Genomic DNA, 25,686 nt, shown 5'->3' on the forward strand with positions numbered 1-25,686 from the left:
ATATTTTTGGGAGGGCTTTGCCTTTATTTCTGAGATTTCACTAAACTGAAGTTCAACACAATCACAACTTTTAGACATGCATATATTTTGGAGTGTCTTCTAAAGTAGAGGAGATTATTTAAATGGAGCCTAGTACTAAAATGAAGTTTAAAATTCAAGTATCTGATATTAAAATACATCAATTTAAGATCAATAGAACCAGTTAAGACAAATTGAGGTGTCTTGATTTTGCATCTAATGTCAGGTCAGTCATTTTGATTACACATCATGTTCTTTGCAACTTCTTGAATGTTATTATTTCTAGAAGTACTCTGCAGTCAATATATGCTTCAGAGAAGATACCACAATGCAAACTGGCTGCAGGTTTAATATTGGCTGCGATGGCTGTATTTTATACAGCTGTAAAAACAGAATCTTTCCTGTGCCTGTTAAATAGTTACGTTTAAAATAGATAGGAGTTGACACTGTCAGGTCACCATCAAAATTTCCTCAAGACTTTGGAGAGTAAGTTTGAGGTCTGTTTTCAAAATTATTTCATTTGTGTTCTGAACTCAAAATGTTTGCAAACACCCAGTGCTCAGCCAGCCCTCCCTAAAAAAAAGTCTTGATTTTTTAAAATAGAGCTGTTCCTATCTGATTATCACATAAATTTACAGACTAACTAAACAACATAGAGGTGGCCAACATAATTTGTGACCCATGCCATTTGCAATAGCTTCTGCTATTTGTAAACAAACAGGGAAGAGAGCACAGTCAGTCTCGGTGAAAAGCCATATCAAGGTCCCTGATGCCCACTAAAACCCCTTTCTTTTCAGTTAAGAGATCCTAATTGTGCAGTAAGCAGATTCTCAGATAATGTAACTTGCTGTTGATCCACAACAAGCTACTGAGATACAAGATGTGTCATCTGAAGACCTGAAATAAATGTCAGGGATTCACAGTAGATGTAAGACACAACCTGATATTTTAGTCCTCTTACTCTGTGTACACCTTCTGACCTGCAGTTCCTCGCTCCATACTTAGACATCACTTCGGAAAAAAAAAAAAAAAAAAAAGAAAGCTTGACAGAACGCTTTAAGCATTTTACATGCAGATAAGTATAAGGATTGTGCTAAGACAACAAAAATCATTATACACGTAAATGGAGTGGCAGAAAAAAATCTTTCTCCCAATTTATTTCCAAGGTAAATGAGACATGACTACCTCCTGACTACTACAGGATGTAGTCACCTTGCAAGTACACCCATGGAAAAGTGTCTCCTGTGCAAAATGCTAACAGAAATATGTTATTTTCTGCTTTTCTGGATTCATATGAGGACTTCTGACTTATTGAAGGTATTAAGCTGGGGAGCTAGGAGACAGATAATTTTTTATACTTTGGCTTTTTTACAAATTAATTCCCTTCACGATTTAGCTGATTACAGTTTTAAAATGAAAATGTTTGATTTATTGCAAATATTGTACTGAAAAATGTAAAGACTGACTTGTCTGAGAGTTAAGATTCATTCCAGAATTTTTCTCAGGGACCTTTTTTCAGCTATCTGTTTAAGTGCAAGATTGAAGTCTCTAGACATATTCTTATGCCTCAGAGATTCTCATTAGAAGAAGTTATAGCAGCAGAATGTAAGGCAGAAGATTTTGGACTTCGTATATTTCAGCATGGGCAATTTTCACTAGATTTTTTTTCCAAAAGCTGAGTCTAATGTGGAAACTATCAGGCATCTCACTTGTTTTATGCATGAAAAAGGTGTCTCACTGGTTTTTCTCCATTATAATAGGCACCATTAAAATTCTTTAACCAACACACCACTACCTGCAATAACCACAATATCCTCCTGTATTTAGAATGTCAAGTAACACTCTAAATGACAAATGCTGAGTTTTTAATATCTCCAACTCTATTACTGTATAAAGCATATTATTTCCTCTGTAGCAAGACATCATAGGAACTGCACTAATAAAGAGTTGGTAAGTTAGATCAGTTTTGTTCCACTAGTGTGCCATATTCCTGGCAATCCAGATAAAGTTTGTGAGAGTAAACATATCCTCTTTCCTCCTCCAGTAACAACAGAGTCCCATCTCTGAAGAAGTACATCTGTGTTTCTGTGACAAGCGGAGAAAGGGAAGTAAAGGTAGGTTATGGTTGCAGCACCTGAAATAATGGATGCCAGCAGCAGCATAGACATGAGTTACCTTTTTGTCAGGTGAACATGGGTCTTTAGTGTTTGCCCTGAAGATGGAGAGCTGTCTCCCAAAGAACATGTAGTATGCATGAGAAAGCAAGACACACCCTTTCTGTCTACTGTTTTACATCCTCCTCTACATGGTAGGATTTTACTAGAATTTCTGTGACTGACTTCTAGTGAAAGTGACCACATAAGAGTATGTTGGCAAACTACTGACAAATACACTGGGATAAGTCAAGACACTTACAGAGACAAAATAAAAGGGAAAATGGAAATATAGCACTGTTTTGCCAATTATCAGGCCTAGCATAAAGGACACAGCCAGCATAAAGATGAACCAATAACCAAATTGTATTTTGTACAAAAGGGTCAGTACATGGGTGAGCACTGGGGGTACAAACAAGTCAGTCAGATTATACATAACCAACATCAATCCCACTGATCCCAACAACAACACTGCATGACCAACAATGGGTGGAATAAATGGTGAAATTCAGGCTCCCATAGAAGGGACAGGAGACAACTGAGTCAACAAACCAAACACATAAGACTAAGGAAGCCACATACTGAATCTCCACACAGCCCACATTTACAAAAGCCAGACCTGACTGGAGCCCAGTCCCAGGGAGGCAGGAGGTCCTTCCCCAACAGGAAACTCTGCACAGGGCATCCACCTCACAGACAGACACTGCCCCTGCCTGCAAGTGGTCCCAGCTTTTATCCCCAAGTGGGACACCTGACCCTTGTTTACTTAATGGGGGACACCTGGGGCTCATTTACCCAATGGCTCTCCCTGCAAGGCCGGCACCACCCTGGAGGGAAGCTTAAAGGTAAACTCACCCCCTGTTTGTGAAGGGCTGTGGGAATCACCCATATGTCAACCTTAATTTGGGGATTGGGGTTGAAACCCCAGCAATTCAAGCTTCCAGATCACCCACAGAATGAAAAAGAGATTCTGCATTTCCTGACAATCAATGAAGTTATAACATCCTGAATATGAAGGGTTATCTGAGTGAAAATTTGTAGCTGGAAGAAACCTGACGTGATAAACACCATGATTGATATTGAAGACCTATGTAAAAGAAAGAAGGAATAAAGCATAAAATCTCTTTCTTTACTAAAATAAGGAAAATGCAGATCTTTAAATTTACAAGACACACAGCAAAATGAAAGGACTTTAAAACATTTGTGTATGGTGTTTAATGAATCCTAGTCTGAGATCCTGGTGTAATGATCAGGGTGAGTGAATGGAAGGAAATTAGAGATGCAGTCTTTATTGAACTGAAAGAAGTAAAAAGTAGAGGATTTGAGCCACTTTGAGAACATGAAACAGCTGCATGCTATTCTGACAACATAGTCTGGCCTTCATCAAAAATACACAGGTTGATAGAGAGGCATTAGCAGGATTTGTACAATGAGCAGGCACTAATGGAATTTTTATACAGAAATTCCTTAACATGTGAACATGAGCTGCTTGCTCTGAATGCTGAAATATTGTGGGCTGTATGCTCAGCCAGTGGAAGCTATCATATCTCAGTAGTTACACTGAAACTGCATCTGACCCTCAGTGCTCAAAGACCTGTTAGCACAAAACAACTCATTTAAAACCTAAGGCCCTCAGGCCAGTAGTAAACAGCTGAAGCCCAACTTGCTGTCCTTTCTCACCTTCCATCAATTATACTCCTTACATTATTTAAAAAAACCCCAAGTGTCTCTTATCTATTGCAGTGCTATATTTCATAAGTTGTCAAATCTTGGCATGAACATAGTATCTTCAGATCAGAACACGATTCCTCAATCTAAATTAATGCTGCAAATGTAGACATCAGGTATTTTGTGTTTCCTTTGCTCTTGGTTCTCTATTCAGCTCAGAAACTTGCACTGTGGCACAAATGGCTTCATGTGTTAATATCCACTATCAGCAATCACTTGTATAACCAAAGAAAGAACTAAACAATATAAATACACCCTTCTACCCCCCACCACCCCCCAATTACAAAATAGGACAGACCTGATTCTATGATTATCATATAGGCAAAACTGCTGTGGCTGTTATCAGATGTACATACCATTAGTTGTTCCAGCACTGTAGATTTTACAGAAGTTGCATGTTATTCAATGTCTTATAGAAAATACTATGGTGTTCTACAATGTGTCTCTATTTCATCTCACCTTTGCGCAGTGATCTTTTATGAAGGAATAATGAGTTGGAAGCTACACAGGCTCCTTTGTTTCCAAACCAGACCTCTAATAAAGCAGACATCACATTATATGTTTATTGGCCCTCATTTCTGACAAGGCAAAGTTTTTTTGTCCCTATTATCTCCACAGCAAGGACCTTATTGCTCTGTTGTTTTGGATTAAATTCCCAGCCAATTTACAGATTCTTAGTCCTTCTCCTTCCTTGATGTTTTCTCCACTGATGCACTTACAAAAAGATACCATATCTCAACTCAGCCTTCAAGCTAAAGACTAAGTTTTTCATCACCCTGTATGAGACAGATTTGTTATTTCTCTTTTACCTTATCACAGACCTTCTTGACTCTTTTTCTTCTCAAGAGCATCTTCACACTGATATAGTGATTAGGAATTCATGCAATATTCCACCCATGTTTTCTACAGTGAAACGAACTTTTTCCTGCCTCCTGCCCCTAACTGCCTGGTTCTTCACTACTCCTACCCTTTCTGCAAACTGAGCTGCTTTTCCTTGACTGACAGCAAAGAAATATGGCTGGCTGATACAAAATCACTTGGACATACATACATGCCTTGCATCTTCCAGCTTGGAGTCTCAGTCCCACATTCTTCCCCTGTGGTGGCAGCAGTCCAGAGGACGATCTGCTTCCAAGGCTGCATGAGGCGAGGGGGAGAAGGAGGCGGCAGGCTGTTAATACTGGGACTTGACAGAACCTGCCTCAGGGCCCTCAAAGCTATTCCTTCCTTGTTTCAGGACATGAAAGAGCTCTTCCACCAGAAGACATTCAATGTAAGCCTCTTGCTCTACTCTCACTGCAGCAGCTGGGGGATGAATACATAATGGCAAAGCTTCACTGTTTCCTACTCCCTCAGTCAAATGGGAGTGCTAGTCTCTGCATCATCTCCCTGCTGCATGTTTGATATGAGTAACTCTGTCTCCAGCCAAGTGCCAGACACACATGCCGTGATCAATGAGACAGCTTCTCAGCTCACCCAGAGGCCTCTATTCAAGTCGTCTTACACCCTGCACGAGTGCCAGCTCTTCTCCAAAACCCCTGCAAGGAACATTGCATCTGAGGATGCCACAACTGGAGAGTGACACACATTCCCACACCAGCCAGCATCCTCCACTGTGTCTTTGAGCACCGACAGGATTACATTTGACCTATATGGTGAAAGACTATCTCTTTGGGGACAGGTCTTCCACAGGTGTAAAACAGCATAGCCCTCTTGACTATGGAGAATATATGTTAACTGACTGACAACAGATGTGGTCCTGGGATTATACCTACAGAGATTTTGATTTGGGCAGAGCCCCAAAGGCAGACCTGCCATCGGCTTGTAGGATTTCTGCTTGTGCTGATTTACAGTTATAGCACTAAGTCAGAAATCTGAATGTACCAATTTAATTGAGGGGGCCTGAATACCTAATTATTTCTAGGAGATAAGCTACACAACTGCCAAGTAATAGTGTCCCTAGTGGACATCTAAAATTTTAGCACTCTATTTCATTCAAACTATTTTTTTCCAATCCCTAAGAAACCAGTAGTCTGCATTTTTCATTTCAATTGCCCACCTTCAGCTACTGTTTTGACAGTACAGATTTAATCAGAGAATTTTGCTACAGCACAGAGCGCAGGATACTGACTTTGACACATAATTCCCCTTTCACATTCAGTACTCAGTTTAGGATGTAAGTGATTTGCTCTCTCATTTGAGTCTGCCGTACTTGCTTATCTGCATTACAGAACCTGAGGCATGTGTCACCGTCATTTCTCCTTTAAAGGTGCAGTGACCAGCTTCATTCCCACTAGATAATTCTCATGAGTCACTTCCCCAACACATTTGTCACTGTGAATACTCAAGTTCAGCAGAAATCAAATCCTCAGCCAATGCAAAATCAGCATCCTTTCACAAAATTCAATGAACTATTCTGATTTATGCCACAGAGCATAAATCTGCAGATGAGCGACTTTTATCAGTTATGGACTCCAGGCCTCTCAAATGCTAGGATTAAAAACTAGTAATAACAGTCAGTTCAAACTCAAAGCCTTTAAATAGACTATCCTTTCCCCAAAACTCAGGGCTCATTTACATAATGTCCATACTGCAGTGAGCTTGGGTGTGGACACTCAGTGCAAGATAGCAGTGCATTTTCCCATTTGTGTCTTATATCAGAAGAGAGTAGAAATGTGTTTAAACAGATTAAGGACAAACAGACCAAATGCAGAATAAAAATGTATACAGGTGAAGTTCACTTTGGATATATTTTGCTTCAAATTCACACCTTTCTGAGTTCCCACATAACTGTAATGCTTAAGAAGTCTGAGTCCATTCACAGCCAATGGCTGCGAAGGTACCAAGACTGGACTAGCCCCTTCAAAACAGATAAGAAAGCAAATTTAAACCTTCACCTCTCCTACACTCTCAGCTGCTGTGTAAAAGCATGGACCTTTGCTAGGTTTAACTCAACAATTTGACTTACAGATTGATTTATACTTGATGTTAGGGCAGAAACAGTGTTTATTCAAGAAGCAGGTATGATGGCTTTTTTCTATGCGGAAGCTCTAAACTGTTACTGGGCCTTGGGAAACTGAATTACTGAGTGAAATATCAATGCTACGCTTACATCCATATCATAGCTCGCATTGAGTGGAGCTTACCTGAAGTTCTAGGTTATTTGGAGAATGAGTGACCAAACCACTGTAATAGTTCCTTGCAGGTTAACTAACACAGAGTGATGGAGGAAAGAGGTCTTTTCCTCCTGCTGGACTTTATTCTGACACCCACTGTAGTTCCTGAATTACCTGCTGTCTAACTCCTGTCTGCAGAAAAGCACCTTTTATTTTGTCATCAGTATACTAAATGGAAAATACTGTGAATGTTATGGTAGTTATATATATGTGGGTTTATATTTGGATATAAAGCTTGGAGCATATATCTTCTGAAGTTTTTTATTGTTTTGTTACAGCTGAGTGCTGAGGCTCTTTTAATCTTTCCTTATATAGCCATCCCTCCATCTTCATGATTATTATCCCCTTGCTCTTTTTTGAACTCCATCCAGTTTGTCTATATTTTTCAGAAAATGAGGTGCCTAAAGCTCTCAGTACAATATTCCAGGTTCAGTCTCACTATACAGATAGGGTCTATTATCTCCCTACTCCATGAGAGGCATAAATATCTCTGCTTTATGCATCTCAAGGTTGAAATGGTCCTTTAGCTGCCATGTTACTTTGCAAGTATCTCTGATAAATAAGACCAAATAAAGTTTTAGGAGAAAAAAGAACCACAATAAAAAGCACTAGGTGCTGACAACCAGCAAGTAGTAATTATTATTCTAACATTAAAAGATGGTTATCAGCCTTACCTCCCACCATAACAAACATCCTGGTATAAACTGATTTAACTAAATTAGTTTTTTCTAGTGTTAGTGATCTGTGATTTAACTGTTCTCCAAATTATCAAAAAGTCTTCATAAGAATTAGAAGCAATGATAAATCTTAAATAATTGTAAGTAAATAATATAGGCTAATAATTATTAAAAATCACTGATTCCAGTAAAATAATGTACACAGCATATGTGAACATTCTTAAGAACACTGAGACAGATAGAAAACCTCAGATATGAGAACATTTGAGTATGCAAACAAAGCTGCCCCAAAGTCATTTCAGTCTTTCATCGTACCACAAAATTAAGGAATTAAAAGAATTTATTTAAAAAAAATATTCTGAGATTGCTATTAATTATGACAGGATTCAAACCCCTCAGCTGGGATTTGAGATTCCTGTTTTAGTTGCTGTCCTGAAGAGAAGTTCTACAAGCGAAGTCCTTCCCCAACCCACCAGTGGGCTCAGTTGGGTTACAGAGGACTGGGATCAAGATTCTCTTTGTACAAATTTATGTCCGTATTGCAGCTAAATGGTTCATGACTACATATAGTTATTCCAGTTTCTCAATTTAGATACCAAATTTTGGTGCATATATGCCTAGCTTTACCTTTCTGACCCTGCAAGGGACAAAACAACCCCTTAAAGCTAGTGCTTAAGCTGCCCATTGGACCAGCACAAGAGTTATATCCTTTATGTTCTCTAGAAGTAAAATGTGGGAGAAGAGCAAGTCGACATCGGCCTGTCAGCCCTGCACAGCCCCTGGGCTAGCAGTGAAGTCTTGATAAAAAGCAGGTCTTGGGAGCGAGATAAGAAACTGCTTGGGAGACAGCTGGGCCCTCTTTGGAAGACAGCTATAATTAGAATAAGGTGAGAAGCTACCGGGCTGTACCAACCTGGTCGAGAAAACAACAGAAAGCTACAACATCAAAACTGTAGAAAATCCCCAGAAAGAGTTGGGGGGGAAATCTGAACCGTATAAAGTATCGCTGTGTGAACAGTGGATGAAAAAGAGGGTGATTGGTCAGCATGTGTGTTTTAAGTAGTCTTTGTAGTGATAGGGTAAAAATGGATAACTGCTTAATTGCTGATTTGCTAGCCAAGTAGAAATAACGTTAACAAAAAAGCATAAATTTGTAATGCTGTAACAATAAAGTGTCTCTCGCTTTCTCTTTTGTGACTTTTCATCTCTCTCGTCTTTTCCCATGTCTTTATCTGGGAGAGTCCATGCCTTTCAGTATGCCACAGTAAAGGAGACCACATAAAATGAACATTGTCCCTTTTTCCACTGGGTTTCTAGTCAAGAGCAGGGAATTTTAGACATTTCTGTCCACAGGTAAAGGTCTAACTTGTTGATAGTGAGATGCTGGTTTGGTCAAAACCATACCGACTTTCCTTCCACAAGAAGTGCCTGGCAATACAAGACCTGCCCACTCACCCAGGAAATGGGCAAACTGGCTTCTGGACTCATGGCAGCCTCAGGCATCTGCATCCATCTGTGGCTCTGACTGCCCATTTCTAAGTTCTTGCACCAAAATTTTGCCCCTTGGTGCAGCCAAGAACATGAGCATGGCAGCAACTCAAAGGAAGCTGCCAGGAGTCAGATTTGGGTTCCGGAGTTTGGCATGTGAAATATGTGTGCATATTTTCCATCTGATCATTGCTGGAATTAAAAACAAAAGCATTCCTGGAAAAGAAGGCTAAGACATAAAAACAATTCTGTGTCATTGGGCTGCATCATTTATTGGAGAGAATGGAGCTGCTTTGTTTTGCTAGAGTTTAAAAAGGAATGATTTCCACATCCCCCTCTACCTGCAATGCCTATGTGGAGGAAGCAGCAATAAAAATGCTGAAGGACCAAAAGGACTTCTTTCATGCTAAGCACAGGTATCTGGGGCAGGAGCACACGGATTTATAAGTTGTATTTCTGCTTTCCGTCAAATGGGCTTTATGAGTAAACATAAAATGGAAGAGAGAGTAATTAAGAAAGAAGTCGTATAAGATCTGAGAAAGAGTTGTTGCTTCTGCTGCTTGGCATCTCTGCATATTCAACTAGACCATGCCTTAATTCACTGAGGCTCATACTCATTACATGGGTAAATCTGTAGTTATTCAGAAAGAAGCATAATAGGGAAAAAAAAAAAAAAAAAAAAAAAAAAAAAAAAAGCACAGAAATTTGTTTCACCACTGTGGCAGCTGGCACAGTTAAAAGGCAATAAAGGGAAGAAAATAAAATATTTTCTTGATAAATAAACTGGTGAAAATTATTCCCTACTAGACCACAAGAAATAACAGATTTAAGCTTTTCTGAATCACAGGTAGTCCCCTGGAATGCTCTGGGACTAATGTGGCTCTTCTCTGCTCCTTATTCAAAGTAAAAATCATACAGTTACTATCTTTCCTTAAAAGATTTTTCACTCCTGCAATGCATAAGTGCTGCAAAATACAGGTAAAAACTGATGTGCAGTGAATTTTAGAAGATAATTCAGATAAGCTCAAACATGGCCCTGTTAGCACTCATTACTGCAGAGAAGGGGAAAGGGGGATAAAGGATTATGAGCAGAGACTGCAGAATAGAAAACTTTCTGCTTACTGTCATGGGGTTTTTTTAGAAAAGTTCCTTTTGTCTTGTCCTATCAACAATGAATGATCTGTCTTTCAAGGGAGCCATTCAGTGTCTGGTTTTGGGAAGCAGTGCAATTTATTGTCACATTTAGCAGAAGATTGGCACTGGTAGGAAATCACTTTCTCAGAAAAAATGTCAATATTTTATGTACATTATTGCTTCAAGGTGGTTTTGTTGTTGTTTTTTTTGTTTGTTTGTTTGTTTTGTTTGTTTTTGTTTTTGTTTTGTTGTTTTTTTTTTTTTTTTCGTTATTGCTTCCAAGTTTTATCTAAAAAGTTATCATGAACCAAATATGTTCTTAAGAGGTATTAAGACAACAGTCACATTCTTGGTTTTGGAATTTGAAACCATCCCATTTTCATAAAGAGGTTAATATATTTTATAAATAAGCACATGAAGCTATTCCAACAGAAAAATGAACATTTCCATTTGAAGATGTGAAATTTTGTAACTCTGGTTTGGTGTGTTTTGGTTTAGTTTTTTGGTTTTTTTGTTGTTTTGGGGTTTTTTTTAATAGTTTAAATGGGAATTTTGTCAAAATTGGTGATTTAATCTTTCTTATTGGTTCTTTTTTAATCAATTCCCTCTCCATACACATCCAGTTGAATATTTTCCTAACAGCTTTATAATTTGCAATGTTTATCCACTTCTAAAAGTGTTATTAGGCAAACACCACCCTTAAAAGCTATGACGAACCAAGTGTAGAATTTGCTTATATAAATGCTTGCATGAAAACATCAAACTACTTCACTCATACCCATTATCGTCACTCATTATAGTTACATATGTAATTCAGCAATCTGGAAAGCAGCTAAACTTTGTGCAGGAGAGAGGAAAACAGTAAACCAGTGGTAAGATTCACTAAAACATAGAACAGGAACCTTGAAATTGAAATAGAAACTCCTGTCCTTTGGATGAAGGTTGCCTTTGACCACATACCAGCCAAATGAAAAACCTGAATACCTTGAATTTGAGCTGTGTTTTTTCTGGCTTTTCTTTTCAGACAGCTAGTTTGTCAAACCAGGTCCTATGACAGAGATGTGATACAATGTTATTCCAGTATATAATTGAGGTAAACAACAGGGGGTGTGGAGTTTTGGGATTTTTTTTGGCTTTGCAAGGATATATTCCCATAGTATAGTTTTGTTTCTGTATGTAGTAATGACATGTCCTTCCTTGCCGATGTGTTGGTGTGATTATTTTAACTGTAACATATATCCAGCCCCACGATATTGCTCAGTGATTGACCTTCTGAATTAAAGCAGGTCTAGCCCCGCCTCCTGTCCGTGTACCTCTTCCATGAGTCATTCACAAAGACATGTAATATGCAGGTCACTTATTAAATTGCTCCAAGCCTGAAAATAAGGAGAATGATTTAAAAGTAAGGGACAGATGTCCTGGTTTCTACCAGATGGGGTTAATTTTCATCGGAGTGTTTCATCCCGGTGTGCTGTCCTACCCAGGGGGTGGCACACGGTCTGCTCGTGGGTCTGCTGGGGAGGTGGTCACTGCGGTCGGTAAGCCACTGCTGCATTTCACTTGTTTTCTTTTGAATTCACTGTTATTACTCTTGTTCTCTTGTTGTATTTAGCAATTTCTCTCTTGTTATTCAACCCATGAATTCTCTTCTCTTGTCCCTCCCCTGTCTTACCAGAGAGGGGAGGAGGAGGTGAAGGGCCGGCCACTTGCCTGAGGTCAAACCTCCACAATAGCATATTTCTTTGAAAAAGTTGTCCAGAGGGTTGCAGGGAACATGAGTTATCATATATCTCAGAGGATACTTCTGGTCATTCTCCTCTTTATGTTTCCAGCTGCTTCCACTTCCGACCAGTACTGTCCTTTGGTGTCACCCTGACCAAGGTGCAATTACTCAGCCAAACATAGATGAGTGTCTGCTCCATAATATCAACTACCTGGGTCACTCTGCCTCCTAAACCTTTGCTTTTCAGTCTTGTCATGGGGACCCTGTGTAAATTGTCATCTGTCAAACAAATCAGAAGAGCTATGGCTTTCATAAATCAAGGCAAACGTGGGGGTCACATCAGAAGGTGATTAGACTGGGCTTCTGCCAGAGACTCTAAGAAGTGGGTGTGCACAGAGAATTTTAGATGGGTTATTTTCACATGAGGGGGCCAGAAGACGGAGCTGAGGACAAAAACTTCATGAACTATACAGTTATAAAAAGGATAAATCTTTGGGTAATTGTAGCTGAATTTTTTCTGGTTTGAGTGTTAGCAAGAGCACAGGATTGTCTTGATGTGAAATATCTGGTGTCTAAACTGGCTCTGCTTAAGAATGATTGTGTCTCTGCAGCACCAAGACAGATAGAATGGGATTCTTTGGACAAAGAGGAAGAAAGGAAAGGAAAATGAAGTAATGTTACCTAATTTTATTATGAAATCCCTTCTTTTACAATTATCGGCTTTTAATAGAACTTTTTGACATTTCCAAATCCATCCAAGTCTAGAGGGTGATAAAGTGTGTGATTTACTATATGTAATGTTATAAAATAAACTCCCACTGGTAGAGGAACTTTTTTCAGCCAGCAAAAGAGATTGAGTATTCAAGTATAAGAAAATGTATATGAGTTATTGCCCATACATAGCTCTAACTCTCTTCTCTGGTTTGGGGGCTCATGTACAAACATGCCTAACAAGGAAATTAGGTAGTTTGTTTTTCTCCAAGTCCATTCTGTCACTGGAGTGGCCTGATGTGGGGCAAAGAAGTGTTTTGCTGTTCATGGTATTTTCCTGAATGATGAACTGTGCTGAAATCAGACAAATACCCATTGGAGGTCAAAGCAACATTTCACAAATACAGCGCATTTGCAGAATATATTTACAGAATATAATCAAAAAACTAGCAGTTTTTTAAAGTATTTGACTAGTATTTCTCCTGATTTCAGTCTTGAAATAAGGGTATTTAGTGTTTTACCATATGCTATCTTTAATACATTCCTCTTCCTTCCCACAAAATATAACATGTTAACAGGACAGGAGGAGAGACACCAAAATGGAAAACAATGCTTCTAATTAAGCTTTCCAAATGGACTGTGTTGATGGGTGTACCAGAATTCTGCATACAGACTACAGGCTCTGTTCCAGGAAATTATAACTCATGATAATCTCATTGTTTTAGAGCAGATGGAGAAAGTGGCGAACTTTCTCATACAGCACTATTTCTGCTCATTTCTGCAGAGAGTTTTAAAGTTCTTTTTCTTTCTGAATGCTGTAGATAGGTACTGATATCACACAAAAGTCAGGGAGGATAATGCCATGAGGAAGCTGGCAGATCTGCCATTGGAAACCAGCCGAAACTTGTGTTTTTGCTGTGCCCTCAATCTTCTTGCTGGAGTCAGCATTGTGTTCTTACTGATTTTTCACCTTCCTGGCTCACTGCAATAAACTTTAAGCCCGAATCAAACTTTCACAGAAAACAAGAGGACTGATTCTCTGTTATACTTCTATGTATATAGTCATTTATATGTGAACATATATTTAACACAGATGATCAGATATGGTAATATATTACAACTTATTTGTACTCTCTTTGCAAATATGCAAAGGTGAACAGGGAATATACGGGGCAACAGAAAAGGAGTTACAAAGGAAAGTAGAAAGTGAAAAAAAAAAAAAAATAAAAGGGCATTGAGGGCAAATTCTGGTCCAATGTTCATTATATCTATCTTCTGTAATGGGATAAATGAGTGAATGTAGCTGTGGGCAAAATTGTTGCAATTGTCACAAAAATAATACAACTTACGCGTTCTAGATATACTCTATAATAAAAGAGATACTTGTGTTTCTGAACACATTGCTGATATTTCTACATCTGACTTCATCACTTAGAGGACAGAATGGGACAGTTCTGATGATCTGGTAAGAAAATAAAGGATATGGTCAACTGACATCAGTTTGTCATTTTCTCCCTCAAACAATATATATCACAAAAAGGTAAGAGGAGTAGATGTTACAGTAAGAAGGCATTGGTTTTTATGGTAGCCTTTAACCTTTCAATATGAAAGAAAGTATCTTCAGTGTACCTAAACAAAATCAGCCCGTTTCTCAGTATCAGAGAAGGGTCAACATCTGGCCTGGCTCTGGTCTTAATATATGATAGCACAGTTTTAATTACAGTGAATTTCTTTATTTGTCTAATTTTATATTTTTATTTAAGAAACAAGAAAATAGTTTGTTTCTAGGAGTGTTAACTCAGACATGTATTTGAGATGTGCATCTAAAACAGTCTCTTCTGATCTTCCATCCAGACAATAAACAATTTCCCTGTTCTTTTTCCTGTAAGAGAAAGAAAAAAATTAGTTTAATTTTTTATAATTGATGTTTTCAATTTCTTTCTTCTAAACAAATTATTTTATTTTCCTGTATGCCACAACGGTAAAGATAAAGAAAACTCAGTAACCAGTAGAGATCTAGCCAGTTGTATTTCAGATTATTATTTCAATAGCAGCAGGATGCAGATGGGCTGATGTGCTCACTTGCTAAGGGTATCTTTGATTTATCTGTGGTTACTGGGTATTTAAGTTGTGGATTCAAATAATTATTTTTGGCTTCTAAAAAAAAAAGAAAACCACCAAATTTCAAAGTGGTACTATTAAGCAAAGATTAAAATATTCAAATACTAGGGAATGTGTGGAACCAGTCAATCTTTCTCTGCAATTTCTAATAGAAGGCAAAAGTTATTAGGACCCTGGCCTGTAGATAGGTAATCTGAGCATACACTGAACAAGGGTGAAATCCAACTCTAGTTCCACTGATTTTTAGCAGAGACAAGATATCCCCTGATCTTCCAAAGCATTAAGCATGTATCATATACCCTGTAAATTTGAGCCTTCGTGACTCCTGTTTTACATCCCAAAATAGAAGTATCACAGATTGCTAGTCAAAAGGGGAACCATTTGGGTAAGACAAGAAACTCATATGTTTCATATTAGAAAGGGCAGGTGTTCTTGGTCTCTTTCTCTGAACTACATCAAAATTTTCAGTAGAAATTATCAAAAAGGACAGCAGGTTCATATGTAGAAAACCATGCATAAGCAAACGTGTTTGGAAAGGGAAACTACTGGAACAATTGCCATTTTCAAAACCAGATACATCTAGAATTCTATTAAAACATATTCAAAGTGAGTATTCTGGACCCAAAACTGCACTCCTGCAGTGATTTTGCCAGTGACATACAGATCACCCTTCTCTTGCTAATCACGTCCTTGCAATATTTCTAAAGGTAGGCTTTGGTTGGATTTTTTTCTGCTAGAAGGTTGTAAGAAAAATTGGTTATCTATGCCAACTATGGATTTTGTGATTGTTATATCTCTTCCAAATTTGTTTACCAGTGCAAAAAAAAAAAAAAAAAAAAAGCCCTACATTTTTGTCTTAGATGTATGCAGATTTGCATCTGGCTGAATTTACAGATTTTGTCTTGTCTGCACATAATTTATGATGCTGAAAATGTGTATGAGTTTATCTGTTATGCTATGCAATTGTAGATATCTATCTATCTATATATATATATAGATATATAGATATATAGATATTTGTGCTCAGGTAGACCTGTACAGAAAGCAGTAAAACATATTTCCTGAACAGTAACTGCACAAAGGTTTCACACAAATAGAACTCCTGTTGGATAAAATACCAGTTCCATTCAGGCAGGGACTGTGTCAGAATGAACAATAACCAGAGGACAGTGACATTCTTAGAAATTATTAGTAAAAATTCCAGGCTAAATCTTATAATCATTTCTTACTACAAATGGCAACAGTTATTGAAAGAAAATTACTCAGAGGGTGTCATGATGAACATTTGTCCTTCTCCAAACTGCTCTCCAAATGCCTGCCATAGTCCAAGGTGTTTCCAAAGGAATTGCACTTCAGCCTATAATGGTTGCAGATGAATTTCAGACAAATTTAAAGATCTAGATCTCAAGTTCTTTCTAAACTTTAAGACATCCTGGTGTTCCAAAAAGCAGTGATACATTTGACTTCATCTTGTTGAACGGAAGTATCAATAATTTAATTTGAAAAGAGGAATTATTTTCATCAACATTGTGCTTGCTTCTGGTTTATGTGAATTACAGTCTGTAGGTATCGGGTAACAAAGAGCCATCTATGTAGGTTGCATCATTTATGTCAGAGATGTCTTCAGGGCAGAATTACATTGCCAGAGTTTTCGTAAAGAGATTACTCATGGGGATTATGCTGACGTTCAAAAGGCATCTTTTCCGCAAGGATAGTAAGCACAGTAAAGAGATGCTGAACTCTGAAGACTTGATGTTCTCTTCTTGTAAATCACATTGAACTCTTTTGCAGCATGCTAGTTTTAGCTATCCACAGATCCAAACATTTCTCACAGTTAAGAAAATATTATCCTTATGACACAAGTTAATGTCTGCTAGGTAATAATATTTTTCTCATTCAGTTTCTTTAGTGAAAAGCTGTGATGGTTTGACCTTGCCTAAATGCCAGGTACCCACCAAGTCGCTCTATCACTTCCCCCCCTTTTTCCCTTGTTTTCTCAACAGGGCAAAGAGGGGAAATAAAATAAGATAGACCAACCCTTGTGGGTAAAACAAAAGCAGTTTTAGTATAAGCAAAGTGAAGCAAAGGTCCACACACAGAAGCAAAAGAAAACAGATTTATTCTCTCCTTCCCATGAGCAGGTGCTGTGGGGCCTTCTCAGGAGCAGGGCTCCCATACCCGTAGTGGTTTCCTCGGAAGACCAAGGGTGACCCCAGCCCCTTCCTCCTTTCTCCCAGGTTTATACTGAGCAGATGTCACATGGTCTGGAATATCCCTTTGGTCAGTTCGGGTCGGCTGTCCTGGCTGTGTCCCCTCCCAAGATCTTGCCCACCCCGTCCCACTGAGGGGGGGAAATGTCAGAAGGAGCCTTGGTGCTGTGTAAGCACTGCTCAGCAGTAGCCACAACACCAGGGTGCTACCAACACCCTGCCAGCTCCAGACATAAAACACAGCGCCGTGAGGGCTGCTGTAGGGGAAAGCCAATTCCAGGTCAGCCAAAACCAGTACACAAGCACTGCTGCTATTGAAAACAACTGCCCTTTTTTTAAAGTTAAAAAGAAAACAAGAACCCAGTAAAACAGAAATCCTTTCCTCATTAGTCTCCTCTTGCAAGAAATAAAAGTGAGGCTAGGACTCAGCAGAACTACCAGTCTCTCTCTACTAAACCTGCTTATAATTCACTATATAACAGGCTTTGTCTAGCTGGAATTATTCATGTAAAGAGGAAAATTGTGTTAGCAATTCCACGATGATTAAAAAACATAAAAGGTTGCTGGTCTAAGCATTTGAAGCAAAAGAAAAACAGCAGATAATTTGCAAAACTGAAACAATTTTGCCTTATAATATTTTCATGAATACCACATAACTTATACACTTGAGTGTAATGGTACTTGTCCAGGTGTCCAAAATTAGACTTACACTTATACTCTCCATGATTGTTATTAGTTCACATATAATGGTTATTTTTACATCAACAATTACCACTGCTTACTGCTTCATCTCCAAGAAGTGATGACAGACCAGGAACAGTGACTGCTGGCTTCCAGGTAGAATGCATACTTTTCAGCCTGCTTTTTTTTTTTTTTGCAAAAGCAGCAAAGGCAGGAAGGGAAATGCCATGCAGAAAATGATAGAAGCAGCATACACGTCTCAGTTACTCTTGTTTCTAACAACCTCCTTTCAATCACTTCATATTAGTACATCCTGTGGTCTTCAAAGCAAAAGTATACTATGTTACCTGAGAGGGTTACATGTGCAAGAAGGTAGTAAAGAACTTGAAATATCTTAGGTATAGGTGCGGCTCGAAACAACAGCAAAGCCCCAGTGTATATTATACACTGTTACTATCAAACAGCTTACTTAAGGCACTGAAAATTTAACATATTTTAGTGGTATGAAGAAAGAATATCTAAAGACAGCACAAAATGTCTTAATCCCTAAGGAATATTTTAGATAGGCTAGGGGGTAGTGTACCAGTTTTTAAAACTTCCCACAGGTTTTTTTCTTTTGATGAAATGGAAGACAAAAAGAGTTGTGTTAGGAGGAAAAGACCCTGCAAGGCTACAAAAATCAATAAGCTCTTGAGAGCTGAGGATAATAAATATTTGTGTGTATGAGGGAAAAAGAAGTAGCAGGGATTTCTTGTTTTAATAAAATGTGTTTAAATTGTTTTTAAGGCAAAAGCGGTACAAACAAATATTTGTCTTCCACTTAAAATAATTCCTTTGTGAATTCTTCCTCAGCCAAATGGCAATAACAACATTAAATTAAGTAGGATTTTTCTTCTTCCATGAAGCAATGTTTTAGAGCAGTTGCCTCCAGAGTCTGTCACGGGGCGAGTTCTGCCATCATTGCTCTGAGACATGGTCTCATTACCATCTTTGCTCAGATGTTTGGTTAGGTGGTTTTTGTGGCACGTTTTTGTGTATGTGCAAAACTTTCAGCCAAGGGGACTCAAACATCTACAGTTAAAGTCAGTGACAACTTTGCAAGAATAAAAGGCAAAACATTTTGACTAATATTTGACAAAAAAGACAAGGAGTAACATTTTATAATAATATTCCCAGATAAAGCCTCCTTTTCAATGATACTTGGGATGAAATGTTCATTTTTTCATCTCAAGTGAAAATGAAAGCACCCAGCTATGTCAATTTATGTCAAAACAAGAGAAAAAGCACCAGCCCATGGATTTATAGCTTCTTGCTCACCTCTTTTGGTAATTTTATGGACATATTTAAAATACTCTCAACTAGAGCTGCGGATATCCGTCATATTCCAGCCACAGACAACTCCATTTATCTTTGCGTGGGACCGCATCACCATAAGGAATGGATATCTTGGAGAGATGGCACATCCTTCAGCCCTTTATAAAACAGAATTTGTAAAAGCCCCAAAAGTCTGATGTAATGGAGAAATTGACCTGAAAGACTGGGAATACCAAGGGGACACTGTTAACAGCAGGAAATGTTTTACTATACTTAGAGTCTTCTGTAATGCAGTATTGTGAAAATCATCTTGGACATCCAAAATCACACATAAACATGATGAGGAACAACTTGATACCTTACACACTTTGTGCTTCTGAATGCCACGTTGCCATACCATATTAAATAGCCAAAGAAGAATGCTGAAATGCTGCCATTTTTCTCATTTATTTTACCCTTTTAAGTAGAAAGGTTATATTTAATGTGAAATACAGTATCTTTAAGATCATGTGATAATGTGTAACACAGTCATTTGTAAAATATAATTCACTGTTTTATCCAGAGCTCTATTTTGTCACTGAATAAGAAGACAACTTTAAATAAGCTCATTCAAATCAAGAGTCACCTATTGTGCTTCTGATCAATAGGAGACAGAAATACTTTTGAACCTTTTAGTCTGAGTTTGGTACCATAAAAATGGGTACAAATAAATTGCTGTTAAACCTCTTAAGATTTTACAAAACAATGTAGTTGTTTTCATTTCTAATATTCATGATAGACTAAATTGTCACTTAGCAGATTTGTGACCTTCTATGCTAAATAGTAATGCCTTCTGCCTACGATATTCAATTTCAAAATGTTTGCATCAGTAGGACCATATAAGGCTTTATTCTCTGGCTTGCATTCTTTGCAATTAAACCACCAAATAGAGCACGTACATTTCAAGCTCTAGTATCTCTGTTGCCATAAAACACAGAGATAAAAGTATTTAGCAGTTTACTCCACAAAGTCTAGCTCACACACACACTATTGTTACTTCAGCCAATTGATTTTCAAAATTAAATGCTGAGTACAGAGATAAAAAGTTGTAAAGAGAGTATATGCCTCCATATATGGAATACAAAGTTATTTTCATTTTAATGATTTACTATTTTAAATTTTATTACATTAATTTATTTAAATATATTTCTTTAATAAATTTATTTCAATATGTATAATATATATATATTATAATATATTTAATTATATACTATTTTTAACTAAACATTTGAACCTGTACCGTACTGTATTGTGTCCTCAATAAATGGATTCCTCTAATGTTTTAAAAATACTTTTTTCATAATCAAAAGACTTTCTTTAACATTGTTACAGGGATACAGCATAGTGTGAAATAGGATACTAGCATTTTGTGTATATAGCATGCTTATGTACTATTACATTACATTTTGGGTACAATGTGAGTATAATTTATAAATAAATGTGTATATAAAAATACAAAATAGAATTGGAATGGTCATAAACTATGTAATATTTTTCATTAACTAATAGATTCAATAAAGTTGATGACTTGATACACTGGACTTGATGGCTTCTGTATTGAGATCAACTTTTAACAGTGATATTTATTTAGGATTTGAGTTGTTGCAACTGAAGGTGAGAGACAGAAATCTAAGACATTTAACCTAAGTCTTGAGTCTGACATACACCTTGTAGTTAATATAAAGAGGCAGCAGTGTCTTGTTATAAGGTGCCTTTCTGGAAGTATCTGAGGTATTTGGGATGAACTTCTCTGTGGAGCATAAGATTTCTCAGAAGAAAAAAAATTCTTCTAAGATTTTACATATTTGACTGCATAAATGAGAATATACCTATCATAGTCATCATAGCAAATCGACACATGAACTAGAGTTTGATTAGAAATTTTCACTAGTTATTGTTCTGACCTGCTCTAGACTCTTGAAAATTACTTGAAAGAAGAATAAAAAGTTGCAAGACACTAATGGAGTTGGATTCCACTACTACAATTTTAAGGTCTGTGAATCTAAAAGCAAGTTAGTAACTTTAAAGCAGAACTCATAATGTCCCAAAATGGAAACGGGAGACTTGAGTCCTCAACCACAGATCCCTACCGCTGCAGGCAGTTGTGTAATAGTTGACTACCTCAGAAAGTCCACAGAATGTGATAGAAATCACAAGTCACAAAATGCTTTCCAAGATCCAAGTTCACTAACGTCGGACTCCTGCAAAAAGATCAAAATCTGCAGCTGTTGTCTAACACAGGAAAGTATAATTTAGATTCAAAGGCATGTTAAACCACCATCCTATTCCTAGGTCTCTGCTATAGCAAGGGTTGTTCAAATAAAATTCCCAGATGATCATTGAATACCAAGCATGTCCTACACTAGGGAAAAAAAAAATGATCCTAATTCTCCCTTCTAAATGTATCTCCACTATTCCATTTTAACACTTTTTTTTTTTTTTTTTTTTTCCCATGACCTCATGAACAGGCCATGTAAACATCAGACAGCTGAGAAGAGGCAGTGTGTATAGAAGAGTAAGCTTCCTCTATTTCCTGCCCTCAGCTGTAGCCTCTCTTGTGTTTCCCAGCAAAGCAAAGTGTAACCAACAAAGCTGAAAGGCAAAGCAGCGCTCCAGAAGGATCTTGCTGGTCCACAGAGGCGACCATCATAAGCTCTAAAACATGAAACTCTTACAAGCACAAAAAGACAACAAATTAATATTCTCTCAGATCACCTTGGAGATACCAACACATCAGATGCCTGTAGTTTCATGTCAGAAATTGAATTTACTGAATCTAATGTATATATTTAGGTATACCACTTAGTTGCATACTTTTTTCCATAAACTTACTAACTGAAAATAAATAAATAAGTAAATAAGTAAATAAATAAATAAATAAATAAATAAATAAATAAATAAATAAATAAATAAATAGATAAATAAATAAATAAATAAATAAATACTTCTTGCCACTACTAGCTTTTCAAAATTTTACTCTCCAGAAATTTAGGAGGCATATTCAAACTTTTGGTCAAAGTTAATTCTCAACCAATATGTAACCGTTTATTCTTCTACAACATTAAGTTTAATTTCAATAATTATTTTGTTTCCCTGATACTTGCCTCAAATATGAAGAGTTATCATATAATTTCTTAATCTTAATTTGGTCAAACTGGTCTGAATAAACCAACTTCTTCGTATTTCTTCATAATAGAGTTATTTCAGTGTTCTTAACATTTTACTAGCCTCTGTTAGAATCTGTTACATATTACTCTGGTACGTCGGAGCACAGTGCTCTAGATGACATTTTACTGATGTCTTGCAGAATGATAATTTCCACCTCTGATCTTAAAAGTATTTCATTTACTTAATCCTTGAAGTCCATGAGACTTTTTAAAGGCTGTTTTGTACTGATGGTCCATAGCTGTTATATGATCAGTCAAAGGAGGTATGTCTCTTTCCCCCTCCTTTATTTCTACCTAGTTAATTTCTATTTTGGAATCAAAGTGCTCCCACTATGAGACTTTTTGCACTTTGTGCAATTAATTTTCTAACCCTTCAGTTGGAAAGGACATTTCACCCTTCTTGTACAATGTTCTGGTCCTGCTTGTCACTTTCAAGGAGTCCCAAATCAAAAAGTCATAGTCATGTGTATGAGTTCATATCCTGAAGTTACTAATGAATGTTTGAAATAGGACAATCCCAGAACCATCTTCTGAAGGATATTATTCCTGATAATTGTCTTTTGTCATAACCTATGATAGACTCCTTATCTAGTTTCTCATACAATTCCTAATTCTTTTATTAATCCCTGTAATTTCCACATTAAATAATAATTTCATATAGAACATTACAGCAAAATAATTACTTAAATTGAGACAGATGAAACCCACTGAATTAATTCCACCTAAGAAATTAGTCATTTTAGCAGAAAATACATTAGTCAGACACAATTCACCTTTGATAATCAATGTTGTAATTTATTTGACTTTAACACTTCCCAGTTACCTCCATCCTTGATTGTTCTTTGTTTCAAAATGTGTTCTGAGACTTTGCAGACTATTGGAGTCAACCTAATAGGCCCTTTTTTGTTTAGATCACTTTCCCCTCCCCTTTTTTGGCACTATTGTTTTATTTTTTCCAGTCATTAGATACTATCCCCCAAATAATACAGATTAATTTACGATTTTATATACTAAAATACTTCATACATTTAAAAGAGAGAATAGAAGGCGGAGAGCTAAATACTTCCTGAGCTTTTATTTTGCTAAATTCTAAACGACACATTTACAGAAAAATGGTTGCTCCTAAATTGTTCATCAATATGCAAGGGGCTTTGCCTAAGATTTATCTTGTATTCTGTTATTTGAAACATAACATCTCAAGCTAAATTTAGTTGTGATTAAGTCAACACCATCACTGCAATAATCCTGGAAGAATATAAGACTAAGGTACAAGTGGTAGAAGTCTTGCACTAAGCTTCAATCTTTTCCTTTTAAGTAATATATGCCTATACTGAAGTCAAAATATTTTTCTAAAGGAACTGTTATTTTTAATTAAAAGACCAGAATTAGAAAATATTTCCATCATCAAACTTACATTTCCAAAAAGACATATTGTAGGGTTTTTTCCAACCAAGAAAAATTTGTACTTAAAATAAATGTTTGGTTTTGCATAAAATAGGGTTTTTTAGAAAACAGAATAGTTAAAATAAAAATTAAGTTTTCACCATATCACTGGTTTGGGTTTTGGGGATTTTTTTGGTGTTTTGTTTTGTTTTGTTATAGACTGTGTTATTTGTTGATTACCCAAGAAAAATTTAAGGGTTTGAGGAAAAAATGTTTCCCAGTAAGAGCAATTTGAAAATTTGTAACAAAACCTTTTTCATTTTTAGCACAGAAAATCCCTGAGAAGATCAGTAAGTAATGCAGGAAGGTTTTGCATCATCATAGAACTGATCCTTCCAATATAAAGAAATCATTTATTAAATTGTTGCTGTTCAGGTAGATATATTAAAATTCATTTTCTACTCCCCATGTCTGTTGTAGCAAAACAGAATCTTGTAAGGAGACAGAGTCAGTACTTGCCCCTCTTTATCATTAGTTATTATTTACAGCAAACACTGGAAGACACCAAATACGCAATATGCTGGCTAATCGTTACTTAGTGGGGACATACAGCTAACTATATCAACTAAAATACTAACTTCACATTAAATAGCCATCTATATTTCATTAAAAATTTTGAAGTTTCCATGTCTGAGAACAGACAATGAAGAAATTGCACATTTAAATGGAGACTGCAGCGTTTTGTTAATTGTGATGCCAACCAAGAGCATTTCACAAGCAAAAAGCTCTTTATGGCTTTATTTCCATCTGGGAGTCACGGCACAGCACAAACCCATAATCTACATGACTAAATTATCTCTTTCCAGGCAGCCTGTTATATCACAGCTGTCTCCTGATTTGGGGTCCTGTCTTACAGTGAACACAAGATGTGACTATTTTAAATATGTTCCATTACCATGGCAAAGCCTTGGATTGAGATCTTTTTCACCCTACAAGATATACTGCTTCATTTTTGTAAGAACACCAGATTTTCTATCCATTCTCCCCAAAAGGTTATGGAGTTTGGTTTGGTTGTTTTTTTTTTTTAATCTGAAATTTGTTTCTGGAATATATTTATAAAACTCACTCTGGTCAGTTTTCTATTTTGTACTGCAGAGGTATCCAAAGTTCTTTCATTGCCATCAGGAATGAAATGTAATACAGACACAAGTATTACATCACATACTGTAAATTCTGGTCTATCTATGAACATCTATGTTTATAAATAAACAACCATCACCTTGAAGCCCAGATTTACTGTGTGTCTACCATGAAATACCATGAACTACCATGAATTTGAAACTAACTTTATTTAGAGGGATTCAAATAAACATTTAATCAATACTGTTTAACAACCTTTCCAACAGAGTGACATTGGCTGTTTCTCAGTATGAATCTTTCCCCTCACTCTTCAGTACAAGAGATGATTTCACGGACTTCAGCTACCTCACTCAGGTGTCACAGACAACTTCATGTGACACCCCTGTTCACTTTCAGCTGTCATCTCTGAAGAAGGCAATAAGGTCTGTTGCCAAAGACCTGTCATACCACAGGCAATACTAATTGCATTCCTGTTTTTTACACAGTGGAATTTCAGCTCATAGACCTCTGTTATTTATAATTTTTCATTCATAAAAATGTAGAAACTAATAATAGGTAATGAATACTAACAGGAAGCATTGTCCTCCCCTTTTAGAGCAGGTATCTCACAAGGACATGACGTTATATTAACTGTACTCTCATTACAGTAGATGATCATTCAAAAGGTCAAAACTACAAGGACATAAAGCAGTTTTGCAACCACCATTATAATACAGAACTCCACATTAATTTAATCTATACACTTACTGTAATTCTACCCTTATTTGCTAAATCTCTTGCTAAATTCAATAATCTCTTGCCATCAGAAATCTTTTACAACAGA

Source organism: Athene cunicularia (assembly GCF_003259725.1).
Source record: "Athene cunicularia isolate RWA chromosome 1 unlocalized genomic scaffold, athCun1 chr1_part2, whole genome shotgun sequence".
NCBI lineage: Eukaryota > Metazoa > Chordata > Aves > Strigiformes > Strigidae > Athene > Athene cunicularia.